Raw genomic sequence first — 16,637 nt, forward strand, 5'->3', positions numbered from 1 at the left:
TAACATTTCCTCCCTCTCTTTTGTCTTCCAAATCATTTCTTTTCTTTTTTTTTTTTTTTTTTTTTTTCCCCTCCCACCACTTTTCTTTTTTTTCCCCCTGTAGAGATAATTACCTGGCCAAAATTGTAAAGACTGAGCAAACATCTTCATTTCCACAAGGACAGGAAGAATAAAGCATAGTGAATGGATCTGCTAATCAAGTGGGATAAACGCTGGATTTTCCATACTTCAGTAATCACTGGTGGTAGCTGATTTAGGCAACAATGTGAGCTACAGTGGCTCGAGCTTTATGCTTCTTTAATATGTCTTGCTGTATTAAATAAAAGAAGAGGTAGGAGAAACTTTCTACTTCAGATAAGGAGTTTGTTCAAGGCACTTTTAAAGGGGAAATTATTTCTGAAAGAGATTATGAAGGTAATTTTGGGGAAAGTAAAGTAAATAGAATAAAAGTAATCTGGATAAATCTTATGCAATTAAAGGTTTAGTTAAGTATATAAGTTTGCTGGACTGTGGAAAAGAAGAGAGGAGAAGACAGAAGTTTTACCTGGATTAAGAAGGCTTTATATGACTTCATACATCCTTGTAGATTAAGGGTTATAAAAAGGGAAAAGACCCATTGTCAAATCCTATCTCTGGATTGCAAATGGTTCAGTAATTATGTTTTGGGAACACAGCCACTTTCCTATCAAGGGACAGAACCACAGCTTTTCCTGCTGACAGTTTACTCACCACCAAATTTTTCACTGGAAATTGGAAAGCTCCAGGTCAACTGCCAAAACCTAAAAGCTATCACTTACTGAACCACCCAGAAGACTCTGTATAGCTTTAAAGGCGTGAGCAGGGTGAGTTTGAGCAGGGAGTCTTGCTGACTTGAGGCAGAAGTCTGCCATGAAGTGGATCTTCACCGCTGGACCCTTCAAAACCTAGAGCATGAACTTGCCTCCCTTCTTTGGCTGGTTCTGCTGGAAAAGCAGCAGGACACAGTTGCACATTACAGGGCAATTAAAGGCAGCAAAGCCTCTGCTGCCTTTTCCAAGCCTGGCAAGTCCAGCTCTACCATCCAGCCACAGAGGTTTGTAAACTGTTCCACTATTGAGTGAACTATATGGATTCATTACTTGATCAACTCAAGAACATTGATGAACTGCTCACAGCAACAATAAATGAGCCTTTTAGTGAAGCTGAACCATACCCAGTGAGAAAGAGGRAACGATGAGCCATCAGCTGACTACAAAGTGCGCTGCACAAAGCAATGGAAAATATCACACCAGGAACAATTCTGGTTGGCACTGCCATAAACAAGTTATCTATGATCTTTGTTCATCATCTGCTGCTGAATTATATGAATTGAAAGACAGTAAGAACACAGTGTAGTTATTAATTAAAAAGAGCAAATGAAATGACTGATATTTCATCTAATRGATCGGAACAGATACATTGATTTGKGATCAGATTCTCATACTCTTTTACAAACAGTAAATTGGCCCAAGTTCACCCAAGGTAATAACTCTCAAAGAACGTTTGAGAGGATACTGGCCTGAGTCTGCGAAATGACATGTCCTAAGTTAAGAAAATGCACCAGAAAACTATCTGTGAGCTTTAACACAATTATTGTCTTATTAGATTTTTTTGAATTCTGCAGTTAAGCGATACATTTGGAATGCAATATTTTGCTGAGTAGATAGGAAAATAACGTTATTCTCTCATTYAGTTGGATTTTTCCTTGCTATAAAGACCAAGAAGTAGGGAGAAAAGCTGTGGAGGGACTAGCGTGCACTTATTCATCCCTAATGTCCCTAGACTGTTCATTAATTTTTTTTCTTGAYATAAAACCAAAGCAGATCACAGTGTAAGAGCCTTTCAAATACACAAAAGTAATGCTTGAATCAAGGGTTGGTATTCTTCAGCAGACTAGAAAAAGACGGTAACATAATAACACTCTCGTTCTGAGAAATGACAGCAGAAATTCCCAGATTAGGTAAAATAAAACTCTGAACTGATAATGCTGCATTTAGCATAGGATGTGACAGAAGAATTAATACCAAAGAAGATCTTCAAAAAATGCAATTAAACCTATGATTTTTAATAGCACAGAGACAAAATCTCTCACATTTTCTTACGATTAGTAAAGAAGAGAAGCAGACTCTGGTCCACATTTATTCAGCAGTTCCAAAAGAGAAACAAGAAAGCTGCTTAGGCYGATGAGCACCACTTCCTGGAATCAACCCCAATTTAGACCAACCTTGCCCACGCTTCTGAGGATCACCGTTTGAGCTGAGCAAAAATATCACGTCCAAGAAAAACCCCTTAAGAGCTGATCTCTAGGGTCACTGTAAGACCATGTTGGTTTCCAAATAACTTTTTCTCTTGCTGTCAGATCTGCCTTTCTCACATGACTGGRTCCCATCTAAACCACTGGAAAAAACTGCACAAACATACTGAACACCATTTTAATCATGATGTCACTGGGAAGATTATCCATAAATTCWGGAAGTTGTCTTGTGTGCTTTTTCAAAAGTACTTACATCATTGTTTTCTGCAGTCACGACAGAGGTATAAATGAGTGAAGATTACCTTGAGCTAAATATGGACCAGATTATCCTTCTGGGGAAAAGGCTGAACAAACAGGAGAAAATGCCTTGAGGGATTCTCCCCAGGTGATAGCACCACATTATTTCAGGATCGATCAGTACAGGAGCAGGTAGTGGGGACAAACTGAGCCATGGTGGATGCCTCAGAAAACAGCAAATACCCGTGGAAAGCATCTGCCCTCTCTACTACATCTTACCCCTAGCCATAGAGCAGTACGGTATTAACTAATTTTTCTGTTATTGAACAATACTTGTGGCCAGTAACTTGTTATTTTCAGAAAGAGAGAGAGATGTCACAGCAAGGCATTAAGCACCCCCTGTTAGATACTGGGAACTGGGCAACTCCTCCCCAGAGAAATGAAAGGCATCATCGCCAAATTGAGGTTTCATCTGCTCCTTTTCTTGTCACATCACACGCCACCAGCAAGGTCCAAGCTGCTGCTGCCTACGGAGCTGGGCACTGGGCTAGGAAAGGGTCTGCAGTGTCCAACCATCACCGTATGGATTGCTTTAGTGGCAGGAAAGCAGCTTGCACGGGCCCTCCAGCAATCACATTTCTCATGTTCTGCTCTGTTTATAGCACAGCAGCAAAAGTTAGATTTAAAAAGACAAAAAAGACTTATCACAGTACTCCCACAGATATCACACTGGAGCTGTCCGTGCCAGTCCTCTGAAGAGGGCAAACGTGAGGGAGCCCCAGCTGCAGAGCACCGACTGCTGCAGGTGGTGCAAAGACCCCCAGCAGATCAGYTAGCACCTTGTTGCAACTGAACTAGAGTATTTGCCAGAGCTACTAATGCATTTTTATATCAGACAGGCAAAATGAAGGTGATTTGGTGCAATGGGAGGTTAAACTGGAGATAAAAGCATTGGAAAAAATACCTGTGAAAATGTTCCATAGCTACTCTTCCTGCAGTACCTCAATGAGTTATCCTCTCCTCACATAAAAACTTCCTAATTATAGTCTTTGACTAACCCCAGTGGATAGTTACTCATGTCAGATTTTGAGATATTAAACACTAAGAGCTTATGCTCTTTGTGGAGCGTGTGAGAAATATCTTTTTGCCCTCTCCAAAGCCTTCCCCAACTCTTGTGAGCCACTGCCTGAGACACAAACCATCAGGTTTAATTTTAGACTGTCTTTGCACCATAATGAGTTGCTGATTTCTAAAACTGCCTGTTCTTTTAAGAATAAATAAAAGTCACTGCTTGCAGCCACATATCAAAACCTAATTCTAAGGAAACCTGCTGGTACACTGCACCCAGCAGCTCTTGCAAACCAAACATGTACTTTGGGAGGCAGGCAACTATTTATTTCTAATCTTAGATATAAGTCTTTACCCCTTCCATATTCTAACACTTTGTGCTCTTCCAGTTTAACATTCTCCATCCATAAATCTTGAAGTACTTCCCAAACACCCTCCGTGGGGAAAGGAGCTTCTACAGACACTATGTCAGATTTTTTTAAGATGTCTTGCCACATTTCATATTGATGCGGATAGGTCCCCGTTGTAGTCTTCAAATCCAATTGGGCTCGCTGCCTACCTCTTCTGTGATTCCACTGAGCAACAATCTCTTTTCTAAGATCCTAAAACCCTTCCAAATCACACATTTACTAACCTAAGTTATATATGAAATTTTTGACAGAACAAGGAGTAAAACAGTCTCCCTCCCCCTCATTCAATTATCCCATTCATGGGAAAGAATTACAAAAACTTAAAAACGGATCTTTGTTAAGATTATAAATTTCTCTCAGGGAATTCTCTTTGTGCAAATATATCCTTTTTGCTTCACTGGAGCAGACACACACTTTAGATCAGACAGCACTGCTGCTAACAGCAGCACTCAGCAAGGCTTTTTACAGTTCTTTACAGAAAGACCTGCAGGCGAAAAGGCAGAAAGGCTTCCTCCACCTCTGGATAATCTGTCGATCAGTGCAGAAAAGTCTTCACACTAAAAGATTCAATGCTCATGGGACAACTTTTAAGGAACATGTCCCCAGAAGCTTCCATCCCATCAATTCCCTATGCCTTTTCCACTTGTGCAGAGGACAATCACAAAGTTTCTTTCTCAGGGCTATTGAAAGAGGGTTATTTCTCTTTTGCTTGCCAAAATTTCTTTATCAAGCTCCAAATTCTCTTCACTCCTCCAAGCCTGGAAATCAGGYGTCCTGTGAGTAGAGTCATGAGAGAAATAAAGTTAAATTAAGRAAGAGGTTGGATGGGAGAAACTCCAAGAAAAACCCAGGAGAAAGCCTCTGGGAARTAATGTGCAAGTGTGAATGGAAAATGCAAAGCAACATTTCCATATTTACACATAGAAATTCATCTGCAAGGAAAAGAGGCAGGCATTATGTTACACACACCTGTCCAAAAAGAGTCAAGMATTAGAAAATGGGAATGCCAGCATCATTTCCTTATAGAGATCATGTGAATCTATCYGATCCAAAGGCAGGCATGGCAATAACCAGCAGCACAAAAATATGCCTGCCATTTTGTAACTGAGAAGCAGAGATCTCCACAGAGCAGAAGAGATGAAACTGTCCCAAGAGGGAGAACCACAYGGAAGACACCACTTAGTGTAAAGCTGGATAAGAGCAGACTGATCTCCAATAAGCAGAGAGCTAAAATTAACCTGGACAGATAATAATAAGATGATGGAAGAATTTCATCAGTCAGAGGAGGAAAACAAATGACATCAAATTCACAAAAGGGGAAAGTTAAGAACAAATGTATGGATTCTGAAAGATGACTAAGAGGTAAACTATTGTGGAGAAAAGGCAAATGCATTAAATAACACAATACTGCTAAATTGCTGAAGGAAGACCAAAACAAGAACGGAGAGGTAACTCATGCCAATCAGCACCTGAGAAGTTCCATGCAGAAAACCATAGTTATTACTCATGTTCTGTRACAGAATTAGGAAATAAAGTATAYGATGCAAGAGAATTTCAGTGCCTAGGACAACAGTACATAAAGACACATTGCTCTCTAGGAGATGATGCTTGCATCTGAAAAGAAGCAGCAATAACTGTAAAATAGAGAAGCCTACAGTGATAGGCAAAGTGCCTTTGAATTTAGAGAAAAGATCAGAGACTAAAGCTTCTCACTGAAAATGCTACATGTAAATGTGGCCTCTACCAAAAGATCATACAAAGAAAACCAGCGGTCAAGATCAGAGAGCAGGATGGCACAAGGTGACTCTCTGAAGTTATTCTTAGCTTGGCTTAGCTTGGCATTCTCTTCTGGAGAATGGGGTGGAAAAAGAAAAGACAGCATAAAATGCACAACCTAAGATTTATCTGACCTACAAAGTTTCAYCAAGCTTTGCAGGACACGTCAGCAATGGACACAACTAACTGAACAAAAAGTGCAGCTTTCTTCAGACTACTGGGAAGGAGGACAGAGCCGCATAAGGACATCACCCAGAAAAGTACCAGGTAGCCTCTGCCTCTGCAGTTGCTAGCAAGGAAAAGAAATGAAAAACCACGATGCTGAAGTGATAAAAGACAACCTCAAGAGAGGATTTGGGATATTAAATCCTAACTTTTCTGGTCACCAAGACTGCCCAGATAATGTTGCCAGGTGATCATACAAAAAGGCACCAAAGCCCTGTGATAACTATACTTTGCATTTTAACCATGTCAAACTTCAGCAAATGCACACACATTTTGTCACCATTTCCCTCCCAAAGTCAGGCAAAATTCATGCTGTTTAAGCAACATTAGTAGTTAATGCTATTTAAGCAAAGTGACTGCCATTTAACCAAGTGCGAGACTTAAGACTGATAAATTAGGTGATTTGGCTAGAGCCATGCAAAATCAGATCTTGGTGTTCTTTGTCACTAACAGGGTGCTCAGACCATCCTTGTCTCGGATTAATTCTAACAAAAWAGAAAGAAGCCACTGTTACCTCTTCTGCCAAATCCTCTTATACACTCCATTTTTCCAAGCCCTTTAATACACATAGGGAAGGATGCTGACAATTTAAATTTGGATCCCACACCAAAATGCATAAAAACATGCTTTTATGGAACATTAAAGCAGTCAAAATCTTTCCCCGTTTTTAAACACTTCGTTCAGCACTCAGCCACTTCTTTGCAGCTATAACAACTCCAAAGTAAGTGTAAAACATAATGTTGGCTTTCACTTGCTAAGTGTAGTGTGATGAGCTGCTGTCATACTAGTCAGGATCATTCCTTTGGCTTTGTAGCTTTGCTGTTTGCATTCCAAACAACTCTTCTTTAAAAAAAAAAAAAAAAAAAAAAAAGTATTTTTTTCTGTCTTTGCTTTTACAGAGTGTTTTTTTAGGCAGTTTACACTAAATCTAAGCCATTACTACATGCATATAATCTAAGCTATTAGTACATGAAAATATATGAAAAAATTACAGCAACAAAAAAAGATAAGGTTAGATCACACGCAGAGCCTTTTCACTTCCAGTAATCTAAGCACTAATTAACAGTACAGATAGAGAAATGTATACAACACATGCCTGATATATTTATTTCTAAAACATGTTTTCACATTGGCTTCTTTCCAGTAAGAGAAGAAGAGAATCTTGATTTACAGGAATAATCCTGAGTAGGAAAAGAAAAAAAAAAAAAAAAACACCTTTTTCCAGTTGCAACTTTACCTCTCTAGACAGATGATCACACTTTAAAAGTTCAGTTTGGCCTCTTCCTTGTAACAAGCTGAACTCTCCCCAAACCACCCATTTCTGCTGATTTTCTGCGGTCTACAGTACCCCATTTACAGTAAACCCCAAAAATCAAATAGTTGAAACAAGATGTGACCTTTTTGCTGTCTTTAAATCTGACCTAGAAGCGCACAGGTGAAAATTCAATACACTGCTCCCTAATGGAACTGGTGTGGCCTGTTTATCCTGCAGAAAATAGTTAAGTCCATCATTTGTAATCGGAAACCCATTAAGGGTGGGATATGATATTTTCCAAATTGATACAGCAACGCAAATTAAAATGAGGTAACTGCTACTCAGAAAGGACTTGGCCATCGCCATGGATTAGTTTCTCCTTTAAACTTCATTTAAATGAGAAATGAGAAGAGAATCCCCTACTAACATCAGGCCAAAGATGATGAAGCATCAGTCCTAAGCTGCAGCACTCATTTAAGGAATTTTCCATTTACATAAGGAATTTCTGACTAAYTCCTGTCACTGAGCTAGCATACGGCAAAAAGTATCAAGATTTATGGCTCTTAAAACAAGAGAAAAATGATGCAATCTAAACATGTGATATATGTTTATGTATGTCTATGTCATATATGTCTATGTCATATGTCTATATGTTGTACATGTTAAAAAAAAATCTTTGGGGTTTTCYGTCCTATACCATCTTACTACTGCAAGAATTTCAAAGTCCTGAGGGACAGAGGGAGAGCCGAGGGGCTTTGGCACTGGTTTAAGAAGCAGAATTTACTTCCCTGCTCTGCTCTGCACGGCCCCAGGCTAATCTCAGTGGCCATCTGCACAGGGCGAGCGATAACAGTGTTTCCCTGTCTCACACAGTCAATACAAGGTTGTCCTCAAACCCATGACTCATTAGTCTTGTGAGGAGCCTGAAATGTGTTTCAGCTACCCAAAAGTAGGTGACTTTCCCAGCTTTTCATTCCCTGTGTTAAGCAAGGAAATGGAGCAGGCCCTTACCCACCTACCTGGCATCCGCACCCTTCTCACCTGCTCTTACCGAAATGTCCTGCAYGTAGTTCCACCTGCGTCCCACCATCCCTAATAAAGTTATTGCCAAGGATGAGGAATAATAATAAAATATGCTTTTTGCAATGAAAMACAGAAGGCTCATCAAGTGGAACGAATTATGCAGATCAAGAGGGGTCACCACGAGCAAGATGCAATCAAAGACACAACTGCACCTCCTCACGACTAGATAGCAACTACGTGCAGCAGCCCATATGCTGCTTGAGCAGGTGACTGCCTAAGCTACAACCAGAGCTTAAGCACCCTTCTGTATTGGAAGAAGCACGAACTCTCCTTGGAGAAACAAATTAAATCAAAGGTAGCCGTAACAAAGCAATTCTCACTCACAGTGACACACATCAAAATTGGAACAAAATAGCCTTTTTATTATTATAAAGACTCTGATCTTCATCCATACCATTTTCCTTTTGATGGGCTTTGAATGTAACGTTTTGTGATTAATGCCAAATATTAGTAGCATTAAATGGTGGCAAGTAAAAAAACACCMTATTGTGTGTGCTGACTTTGTTGCTACTTCTCTATCAAACCACCTGCTTTGGGAGGGTTAACCTCTGCAGCTCCTTCATAATTTGCCTCATGAAGGATTAATGACTTCTTCTAGCAAACTCATGCAGCAATAGGGGAAAATATCCTTGGATTGCTAGCTGCTATCTCATCTTTTGACTTGAGGCTGCACTGACAAACACACACTGCRAGAGCAGAACTCATCACCGGGGACAAAGGAGCCAAAGGGCTGAAATTAGAAAAGGCAGTTTGGCTGCTGTCGTTTCAAGTGGAAGTATTATGGATAAATGCTTTGAATTATGTCATGTAGGGCAAATGGCACTGCAGTTTGTAAGACTTTACTGTGCCATCAAACGTCAGCACAAATTACACTGTAGGACAGCAAGCTGAATGTCAAGAAAGCAAAGCTTCTCCCCAAGCCAAGAAAGTGCTTCCATTTTTGAGTCAATTTGTAGCAAATTGCTCTTATTCAAATCAAAACGAGCGCACAGGGAGTTCTGCAACGATATGGACAATTCTTGAGATCCTTCCCTACTTTCTGAGGGATGAAGCGCTCTGCTTCTCAAAACATCACCTTAAAATACAATCGCTTCAGGGCTACAGAGTTGCATATAGAAATGGCTGCTTGCAAGTGCTCATACCATGCTAAGGAGAAATGTCTCGGGGTCCTTTATATTCCTGGCTGTGCTGTGCCCATCTATTCTTTCCTGCCTCTCAGGCTGCACGCTCTTTGCAGAAGGGAGCATTTGTGATTGATGCCTGCTCTGGCGCAGCGCCTTGCACAACTGTGGCTAGGCAGTGCCTGCGGTCCCTCCACGATGCTAATAAAAGTGAGTGATAGCAACAGCAAACTCATTGCATCCAAAAGTAGAGGGCAAAGTTGGAGCCAAAAATCAAGCTGTTCTATTAACTGTAGGAAGGGATCTTTCACTGAACTGTGTGAAGGCCTCAGCAAAAGGAGCTGGCTTTGGTTCAGCTATTCTGATGTTCGAAAATAAAGTTTTCAGACAAATAAATGATGAGCGCTTCAATAACCAGAACAAACAYGTCTTTGCATTCCCCAGAAAAAAAAAGATACAAAAGTATTTTGATAAGATGAAGGATATTTTTTGTTCATTAGCTTTGAAGCTTTTTGAGTACATGATCTAGTCCATGCAATTCAAACTACTCTTYCAAAAAACAACCTTCCTTTGAAACTGTAAAATCTCTGAAACAAATCAACAGAAGCTATACAGGTGTCACKTATCATCTGAATACATGTAGTAGGTATCAGCCAGGTTACCTGTTCTTTCACTCCCTGAACTATTTCTGCACTTAAAAATACCTGGAAGACTAYGAGTAGCAATGCCTACATAAAAACAACAATACGAAAGTTCAGGGACACAGGGYATGGCTTTGATCTAAAACATTATTACCGACATTTATTTATTCTGTCCCACGGCCACAGGCTACCACTGCCACAGCAGAGCTGCAGAAGTGGAGCATGTGTCTCTGTCACTTTGCTTTAAAGTGCTGAGAGTGAGTGGCACTGGAACAGCAGCGTCGCTGCGTTGCAGTGGAGACACACATTTCACTGCCAACGGATACGACTACAGATCCAGCTACCTACGGCACAGAGACATTCGAAACACGTGCATTTTTCCCTAATCACCAGTCCTTTTCAAAGAAGAATCAGTTTAGTTGTTACATGTCTGCCATCCTGACTTGTGATCTCAGTGGCTGATCTTGAGCTACACCCACGGAAGATGAATTTCCCCTCCATGAGTTCACCTTCCCTTCCCAGAACGGCTGCTGCAGGAACATCAAAGCTATTTGGAAGAATTAATTGTCACACAAGGAGAGCCGGACACTTTGACCAAGACTAGGTTCATCCCAGCATTAGGCACAGCATAAACTCTGTGAAGTTCCTCTTCAGAACTTCAGTTCATGATCAAAATAGACAAGGTAGGATTTTTGCACATGCATGCCAAGGTCCCCAATTATAACAGGAATTTGCAGTAGAGCTGGGGACTCCACTTTTATTAAGCGTAAGGGTGTTCAAAATGAGAAAGTGTAGACCAGGGCAATCCACCTGCTGAACCAATGTTGGGTAGTAATATAGACTCTGTTGGAGCACTTCYGTGTGCGGATACCAAATGCTACACAAGCATCTGGAGGAAAAAAGCAAACTCCTCAGACAAATGTCTGCCACCGAGACCAGGTCTAAGAAGCACTGCATTCACTACAGCTGAGGTTTTTATGGTGCTTCCATATACATTCCTCCATAACAAAAAAAAAAAAAAGAAAAAAAAAAAGAAAAAAATACTGAATCATCCCAAGCACTCTAGGGCTTAAATGTGTTTTTGTTTTGTTTTTTGTCCTGGTAAATTGCATTTGTTATTGCTTACCTGGCATTTTCATGCTGTCCTCAGCTGAGGGTCCTTTCTGGCTTAAAGTAGTCACTAAGGAAGACYAGCTGCACCTGAAGCTTTTTGCAACTGCATGGCTGTCTAATTTGCACTACCGAGCAACATCAGCTGCTGTTGCGAGTTTGCAGTCTTGTGCTGACAAGAATTGGCTGGCTCCATTTCTTTTTCTCAAATGTTTCTATCCATTCCAAACTAAAGTTTTGGAAAACCTCTGCATTTTGTCATATCTTTTGTGAAAACAACCCAATAAAGGAAGCATTCAAAATACATGACATGGTACCCAGTCATCAGGAGAAAGACACAGAATCTACCCAACTTGAACAGCTGATCAAGCAAAGGTATCAAACACTGTATCCTCCCAGGCATCCTAGCCAAAACCAATACAGTATCTTAGTGGAATATACAGACAATTTCAAGATTTATCAGGTCTTATAGAAAGCTACTTAGCTATCTTGAAAGTGAAAGAACCCTGCAAGACTTCTAAATTTGGGTCTCTAGCTACATCTAGTTTAGAGACACTTTCTCCTCGTTAAGAGCGATTCTGTATTAAGAGGAATGAGTTTCAAAGTCACCTCGGTCAACATYATTAGGCAGTAAGAAAGAAATGTGAAAGAAAGACATCATCTTAGGTGGCAAGCAGGTCTCCTACTGGCAATCTACAATAAAGGAGAGTCGTAGCACTTGGGAGTTATTTCTAGACCCAGGTTGGCTATCTTAACAAACACTTCACAAGCTTGAATTTCATCAGACCTGAGGATCCACATTGCTCATTGAATTTTGAAAGCTCAGGCTTTTCCTGGTCCGAATATAGTGCAGTTACACATTTACCCAAGGATWTTGGCAATGAACCAGTCTCCATTACTTGTACAAGCTTCAGAGAGCAACTCAATTGCTATCTTGGGCATTGCCACTGAAAGAATAGATGGACTACAATGAAGAGAAACAATCTGACAGAAAAATCCCTTTGTGCCTTACCTTGTAGTAGGAAGAACAGACGCTTTCGAACATATTTATATCCACACAGTCCATCAGTTCTGCCCTTTCCGATCAACAGCAGCTCATCCAGCTTCTTGTTCTTCTAGTATTTTACATTTGCCAGCTGGTGCAACCTGTAAATTTACAGAAGTGGGTGTGTTATTCCAAAATGTTTATCCATATCTCATTCTACAAGGCATTCAATTTAAGTATCTATGGCACCGTGCCATGTGGCTCCCTTTGCTCTCAAGGGCTTTCAGGGCAATGAGTTACTGACTGCAATGTTTCTGTAGGTCATTGATTTTTTTTAAAGATAAGGAAGTAGATGGGAGGATGCAGAAACAACTGTTAGGATTTCTTCACAAGCTTTCTATACATGCATATCTTACATGTTCCACACGTGTATATCTTACATATTTGAGAACATGTTCTTACCTTTTTGAAATTCAAACACTCAAAACTTTGAATTGCTGATTACTTTGTGATTGTCTCTGTTAAAGATTGATTCCTGTGGAAGAGGAATAAATTGCATAATTCAAATACCAGTTCAGGAACAGGAAGGCTATCATTTCTGAGAACTGGAAGCTGACAGGCCGTATTAAAGAAGAAAAAAATATTTTACTCATTCACTGTGCAAACAGTAAGACACTTAATCTTCAACTCAGAGTATGCTGATAGGTTGACAGAGTCTTTAGCAAGGTGGAAAACAAGAGAGGACAATGAGACCCTTCACAGAAACAACCATGAACAAACATGCCTGGGTAATATTTGTGTTCCTCAACTATGCCAACAAAAAAAGAAAAACTCTGAAAGAGTTTTTTTAAAATAAGTGTCCAAAAGTTGCCTGCAGCAGGGTGAATTTAGGAGGCCATTAGGCATATTCATTTAGATGGTTTCTTCTTTGTAGAACTACCCAGGGAACTCCAGAGAGATCCTTGAGCATGTGTTACTGCAGTGTCTGGATGCCACTAAGGTGAGCCCTAACGCCATGCCCCAACCAACACTACCTAGGAAGGGTCATAAGAGCAGAGCTAAACTTGCCTGCTCTGTGCCCAGCTCCTCCAGCACGCGCGGTGCGCACGAGCACGTCCGTGCTGTGAACACGGGCCCGGGCAAGAGGCAGCTCCCTGCGGTGGGGAACGAGAGGGGAACAACCSCAGAGCAGCAAGCACGAGCGGGCTGGTGAAAAACATCTGCAACTGTGGTTTTCTTGGTCGCTCACTGAGATTAATTACCCTCCTGATGCACAGGCTCTGTMCAAATACTGACAGAAACACGGAGAGAAATCAATAGGCAATCCCCCCTCTCAATCTGCCATTACGAACAGAACACTGCAACATCACAGTGTATTTAAACCACAGATGTATTCTATTGCTAGCCCTCTGTATATAGCACCCTATGATTATTTTACAGGGTTTGTTCTATATAATGAGACATCAAGGAATTTCTGTAGTTCATGTAATATAAACTCCAGGTTAGCACAATTCACAAAGCCTCTCTGAGTGTCTGGTTACATGTTAGGTACTTTACCGAGAAACTAAAGCAAAGGGAACTAAGTGTTGGAAAGATAACACACACCTCCATTAGCTACTGTCCTGGTTTCAGGTTATTTTGCCATGTGGATCTATAAAGGTATAAAAAGACAAAAATGAACAATGGAGCATTACCAATATATAAAAATGATTCCACAGTTCTCAGCTCCATTTATATATTACAATATAATATAGATATTATCTATAAATTTTAGTTCTGCTTCTTAAAATCTTCACTGAGTGAAAAGCAGACTTGCTAGCTTTTCTGTCTGTGTGTGTACATGTGCAAAAAGATTATTTTGGCAGCACTTCTCAGTCTTAAGCTACTCAGTTGCAAAACATGCTATATATCATCACTGGTTTACCAGCTTGATACGTACAACACGGATCACCCTTTTCAAGTCTTTGAATTTGAATACCACTGACCAGGACACATGGATGTGTATTGGGTGACTCCACTGCATGTGTACTGGGTGACTTTCCAGCCTCTGGGGACAAAGAAACGCAATCCACACCAAAAACACCCGGCAAGGAGCGCAGGCAGAGCACAGGCATCGCTCCACCGACTTTGATTGATCTATTTACAGCGGCTGTGGATCTGGACCAGTGACTTTATGAAGACAAAACTGCAACTATTTCTCAGGTATGACGGGTGCCCAGAGTAGATGTGCATTTCAAATCTGGAAGGAATTATGTGTAGTCAGGCATGTGACCATATATCATAAACCCCTCCAACGATCACTCTGTGCAAGCTCCAGTTTAGGACGCCTAAAACAAAACCTGCCTAAATGTTGTCCTGCTTCATCTCTGCTGGAGGACGAATTCCAGATTACGAACTGAATGTGAGTGATGCTGCGAGCGACTGCGTGAGGCTTCGGTCACCACTGGTGAGCCCATGTCTTCCCCTGACCCCTAGGAGGGTATTTGGTGCTGGCAGCTTGTCCTAAAACTCCCCTAAGGCGCAGCAGTGCTTTACTTAAAGAAACTTCCCAATAAAATCTGCCTTAACAGACAGAGCTTAATAAAGCAACAGGAGCTGCCAGCCAACTTTTTTAATGAAACCATACCCAAACTGCCAGAATTATGCAAGCACTGTTTAAAAGGAAACTGTTTTTAGTGCCTTTGGAAGCAGATATACCGTCCTCAGCACAGAACTCCCCTCTCCACACTCTCTCTGGTGATTCACACTAACACCACTGTTTTAGAGCGCCAGCACCCACTGCATTTTGTTGAAGTTACCGAGTGGGAGAGCACCTCTGGATCGATGTCCTAGCCTGAGGCCTTTCCCCAACAGTTATCATGAAGGTGGGACAAATCAGCTTGCTGCAACCAGTGTACTGGCTCCAGACACATCCACTCCCTGCACTCCTAGCTGCTCTTTTCTCTCTCCTCATTTTCTCTTCTTTCTCCCTTCTTGCTTGATTCTCTCTCTCCTTTTTGGTTTTGGTGTATGACACCTGTTTGTCCTCTCATCTACTACCCCATTAGATATTCTAGATCACAGGCTTTTAAGACTCCAAGTCCRCCTTGAAGAAATGCGACTCAGAAACCTATAATTGCCCAGGTGGGCTTCGGAGACCTCACCTTCCTCTCTTGCATGTCCCAATAGCTTCTTAAGACCCRCTGAATTTCCCACCTTTACACTCTAATGCTCCAGCCCTGAAAGGCACAAACTGTCATTGCTATGAAGGCTTGACAAGCTCAATGAATGCCAGGAGGACGGATAGTGTTGCCCTGCTCTGTGCTGCATCAGATGCAGCACTGCAAAGGGAGTCCTCCAAGGCTGATTTAAACCTGGCCTCCCCAAGTTCCCTCTATGGAGAAAGAGGGATTTCTCCATGGGGAACTCACTACACTACAGCATGGCCATGCTCTGAACAGATTTCTTCAGGGCTCTTGTTCTTACTGTGGATTATATAGAAGGCCTACAGAGAGCAGTGTCTGTGAATACCTCACCTTATGCACACTATGCACGCTTACCCAGTGTGAAAACCTGGGAAACTTTTGCAGAGCTTGGCGGGAGTTGATGGCAATATGTACCTTGCACTTACAGAAATCAACTGGAAAGAAAAAAGGCACCCATCAGGATCCCCAGACTGGGCTTGCTCCAGTGACTGGATGCAATATATTCACTAACAAATGACAGCAATCATTTTAGGAGATTGGAAAAGAGTTCTTTAAGTGAAATTTTCAATTAAAATAATTTGATAATAAACCCAATCCATAAAGCTCTTATTCACTGCTGCTCCTCCCTTTTCTTTCATGGTGATACCCCTCTTTGCCAGGCTGTATAGGTCGAGTCTCCACTTGGATGGYGAGCCAAACAGAGAGGGAGCCAATCTCCACTTCTCCAAGACACCTACTGCTGCTGGAGGGACACAAGCAGCAAGCTGAAACCCACTGCTACCTTTCTCTGGAAGCACTACTGAAAATAACCACATAAAGAAGCACTTCTTGAGAATTTCGTAGACCCTAACATACATTACCCATTAACAGCACTGTTGCTTGTAATAATAATAATACTTGGTTCATACAATGTCATATTCACCACAAGCTCTAAAAATATTTGATGAAGCTTAATACAGGCGTCTGATGACCAACCCATGCTGTGTTTGCTAGACCAGATGAYGGGACAGAGGGCACCATCAGCAAGCCTGCAGATGACACGAAACCTGAAGGTGTGGTTGAAACACCACATGGTTGCCCCTCAGAAGGAAGAAGAAAAACTACTTTATTATGAGAGTGGTCAAACACTGGGACAGGTTACAAGGAAAGATTGTGGAGTCTCCATCCTTGGAGATATTCGAAGCCTGGCAATGGCCTTGGGCAACCTGCTGTGGTTGACCCTGCACTGAGCAGGGAGTTGGATCTGACAAGCTCCAGAGATCCCTTTCA

At 41.4% G+C, this 16,637-nt stretch overlaps 1 protein-coding gene across 1 annotated transcript in view; it reads right to left on the reverse strand.

Moving 5' to 3' along the window:
- Positions 1–12,707, reverse strand: part of TMEM108 (transmembrane protein 108) — a 135,310-nt gene extending 122,603 nt beyond the window's left edge. Inside the window, exons 1-2 of the mRNA XM_026034830.1 lie at positions 12,646–12,707; positions 12,211–12,344 (exon numbers count right to left, since the gene is read on the reverse strand). The gene's annotated coding sequence lies outside the window, so the exon portion shown is untranslated. The remainder of the gene's footprint in view (positions 1–12,210; positions 12,345–12,645) is intronic.
- Positions 12,708–16,637: the final 3,930 nt, after the last annotated feature.

Source organism: Nothoprocta perdicaria, unplaced genomic scaffold, assembly GCF_003342845.1.
Source record: "Nothoprocta perdicaria isolate Ctin4 unplaced genomic scaffold, notPer1 scaffold_150, whole genome shotgun sequence".
Lineage (NCBI taxonomy): Eukaryota > Metazoa > Chordata > Aves > Tinamiformes > Tinamidae > Nothoprocta > Nothoprocta perdicaria.